This window comes from Rattus norvegicus, chromosome 11 (genome assembly GCF_021556685.1).
Source record: "Rattus norvegicus strain SHRSP/BbbUtx chromosome 11, alternate assembly SHRSP_T2T, whole genome shotgun sequence".
Taxonomy (NCBI): domain Eukaryota; kingdom Metazoa; phylum Chordata; class Mammalia; order Rodentia; family Muridae; genus Rattus; species Rattus norvegicus.
Genome location: NC_141544.1, coordinates 88,287,887 through 88,291,831, shown reverse-complemented (window position 1 = coordinate 88,291,831; position 3,945 = coordinate 88,287,887). Strand labels below are relative to the sequence as shown.

At 44.4% G+C, this 3,945-nt stretch overlaps 1 pseudogene; it reads right to left on the bottom strand.

Moving 5' to 3' along the window:
* Nucleotides 1–2,132: 2,132 nt before the first annotated feature.
* Nucleotides 2,133–3,094, bottom strand: Abt1-ps1 (activator of basal transcription 1, pseudogene 1; annotated as a pseudogene).
* Nucleotides 3,095–3,945: the final 851 nt, after the last annotated feature.

The following is a 3,945-nucleotide window of genomic DNA, read 5'->3' as shown; positions in this document are numbered from 1 at the left end:
AGCATTAATGCCATTTGGAGCCTTGCAACAGTAATAAATAGTCTTGCTATGGAACCACACTCATTTCCCCTTTAGTCTATTACACGATTCTCAGCAAAGTACAGGAGACAGGGGGTGACCCTTGTATGGTTTTATATGTTTTACTCTGTTTGTTTGTTTTCGTTTGTTTGTTCCCACTGTGGAAGAGGATTGGCATCCTGTGAGTGGGATTTATGAATCATTTAATGGTCCATAATGCATAGGGAATCTCCCTACAGCAAAGAATTTTTATAGCCAAAACATCTGGAGTACCGAGGCTGAGAAAGCTGTTTTCTATTGAGAGATGAGCAAACTTTTACAATGTTATTCTTCTCGGCACTGGTCTTTAGGACCCCTGGGATGTATGTGTATGAATGTGGGAGTGTGCTGGCAGGAAACAGGCATCACCAATCAGGAGCTGATTCAATTCCCTCCTACTCCTTACTCAGTGAAGTAAAAAATGTTTTCAGGGGAGAGCTGATGTTATCCCTTTTTTGGTAGAAAATTATATTGATTCCCCACTTCTGTCTAACATAAAATCATAACAGTATACTACAGAGACCCGTAGCTCATAGATATAATCATATGCGAATACCCCTTGGCCAACACAGTGCTGGCTGGTGGCACCACCAGTACCCAGGAGTCTCAGACAGGATGGAGAAGGCCACTGCTCTGCCTCCAGCACTGTGAAGATCAAGACCATCCACCTCCCTGAGCACAGAGGGTTGAAGAGTTTTCACATTAATGGTTTAACCTGTTTTTTTTTTTTTTACTTCTGTTATTTTATGAGAGCAGAGTTTTCAGAGTTTCAGAGTGGATGTGATGTTTGACAGTGTGAAGGATTAAGTTCAGTGGTGATTATGAGCACCTAAGTTTTGTTATTAAACCATACATAGAATAAATACATTAAAATGTATAACTATGTCACCATGGTATATTCTTGCTAAATAAATAGAAAATGGATAAATTAATTCATTTATAATATGCAAAACAGATGCAACCCACGTATAAAAGAACACTTTGGGCTTTCAGTGATTTTAAAAATGTAAAGAAATCAAGAAAGTTCAAGAATTGTGATCATAGCTCTGTGCTTCCCAGACATTAATGATTATATAGACCCATTTGCATACTGTATCATAGTGAACTGGTTTCTGTTAGGGCCATGATTCAGTTTGTCAACATGATGTGCTCATGATGGAGACATTTGGCCCAATATTGTTCTTGGTTGGACCATGAGAAAATTTCCAGATGATATTAATTTTTAAGAAGTTGCTCAAAATGATCCAATCTGTGCCCACTCATGTTTGCACAGGTCTCCTTGGTGGCCATCCATACCCTTCTACCAGCACCTAGATGGCTATATCAATACACTCCTTGGCAATGAAACTTTGACACGTGTGAAGTCAGCCTCTGAGGTAGTGATGCTCCTGGGCTATTTTTTCCTCTAAAGTGAGCCACCCCTGGGACACCCTGATGTGGTGGTGGGCATGAGCCAAAAGGACTCCTGCATGAGGGATGTTGCTGATGATGTTCAGAGCATAGGGGCATCCTGCCACTGAAATACCTCATCGAGCATGGTCCTGTCCAACTGAGACAACATGGAGAAGCTCTGGCACGACACCTACACTGATTTGTGCATGGTTCTTATGAAGTCCCCGGGGCAGCTCACTGGGCCTCATGTAAGTTGACCATGCCAGAGACCTTGAGACCTTGAATACGCTAGCTGTGTTGCGTAGCTTTTCAGGAGGTACTGCTGCTCTCTGTCTATGCTCACACGGGTGCCATTGTGATGAACTCTGGAGATCTGGTCACTCACACTGTGAGAGCTACTGCAGCGACTCTCTTTCCCCATGCTATACTATGTCTGGACCTCTGCTAACAAGATCTACTGTGGTCAATCCTCAAGTTGGACCACCAATCCAATTCCTGTTAATTCAGCCCCCGATTATGGTGAACAAACACCACGGACTACTCCCTAGTGGAAGGGAAGGCTACTCTTCCAGCCAGATACTGTTAGGTGCCCACTGAGATAGAGGCAAGCAATCAGATATCAAAGAAAATGCAACAGGCCCCTACAGTGATCTTCATCCTAGATAAAGTTCTCAGCCAGGCTCTTACAGGATTTGGTCAAAGTGGGTAAAAGACCCCAATAAAAAAGGTCCTTTACCCGACTCTTGGTCTATGGAATAGGGCAAACATCTGCCTAGATGGTTACACTCTGCAGGACGCAGATCAGAAGGGGGCAGGGCTGGTATTTCTTCTTCCATCAGTCGTCCCTTACAGGCTATGGTTCTTTCTTGCTCTGCTGGTAGACGGGCTAAGAAGATCCTGGCAAGGAACCCTCGGTTGGATCGGGCCTCGTCCTGGACTGTACCCTGCCAAGCTCGTTCCTGCCCTCCTGGCCATGCTTCTTTCCAGGCCCTCAGCTCCTGCTCAGTGGGACATTGAGTAAATGTCCAGGAGCTATTTGATCTAGTAGCATCCCCATCAGCTGCAAGGAGTGTTGTCGCTGTTCTACATTTTGAAGATAGCAGTCAGTCTCCTGCTTTGTTTGGGCAGCCTCTGCTCTCAGGCGTTGCCTTCATACGTGGCACTCAAAGGCAAGGTGTTTACTGAGGTGAGATCAAGTAAAACGATGCAAATACTTGAGGTTCCACCGGTCCTAACGGAAGGGACTGAACTTGAGGGCACCTATGGGCGTGTTATGTAGGCTGGCTACCACTCTCTTGGCTATGCACTTGTCTCGGAACTCCACCCAGCCTTCCATGTAGCCCTTGATGTACTTAGCTCCTTCTTTTCTCCTGCGGCTCTGGCTGCCTCTTTTTGCATCTCACAAAGAGGTCCTCGGCCTGGAACAAAGCGTGTCCACCTCACCTGGCGCTGAGCAGGTTGGGGCTGCCGGGGCTGGACTCACAGAGGGACATGGCTCAAGTACACAATATCCGGGGCTACCTTCGTGCTGCTGCTGCGGCTGTTGCAGGATGCTTCCACCGGTTGTCTCCTGCTCCTCCTCCGCCTCTGCACTCAGCTCTTCCTCTGCCTTTTGCTCCTCCACCAACGCTCCTGCTTTCACCATGGCAAATATGGGGAACGCGATCCAGACCGTTTTAAGCTCTATCCTAGAGGACTTCCCAACACTGTGCGTTTAGCAGAACCGCCTAAATATATTTTTGTAGCTGTTTGAAGAACTGGAGATTAAACCCATGACAAATTACCAAGAGAACATGATGAGAATAAATGGCTTCCCAGATCTTCTGGGGAGATCTGGGTAATCCAAGTCAACCCTATCTGTCACAACTGAGTCTCTGAGAACATTTAATGGATTAATTTAATATAGGCTCAGTAACCAAATAACCAAATACTATAATGAAATATTACAAGAAATAGTGTAATATTGTCTATAAGAAAAAAATTATATTTTGTGGGGGGGCAGGGTAAGGAAGGTCTCTCTCTCTCTCTCTCTCTCTCTCTCTGTGTGTGTGTGTGTGTGTGTGTGTGTGTGTGTGTGTTTTGTGATATTAGTTTCTGGAACGTGGATTTTGCTTTGAGAGTTAAAAATTCTTTCCCAGTATAGGGTTCTTCAGTTGTTATGTGCTGCAATGCAGGCCAGAGCTACAGGAGAAAGTGTATATACACATGCAGATACATCATATGCACATACATCATATGCAGATACTCATATGCACATACATCATATGCACATACATCATATGCACATACATCATATGCAGATACTCATATGCACATACATCATATGCACATACATCATATGCACATACATCATATGCATATAGATGCATACATACACACATTCATACATATAGTCAGTGTGTGGGACATTTGTGGATGTAGCTGTATTGTGATGTAACAATCATTTGTAGAATTATTGAGCTGAGCCAGGTCTCCCTGTTTTTGGTGTGTTTTAAT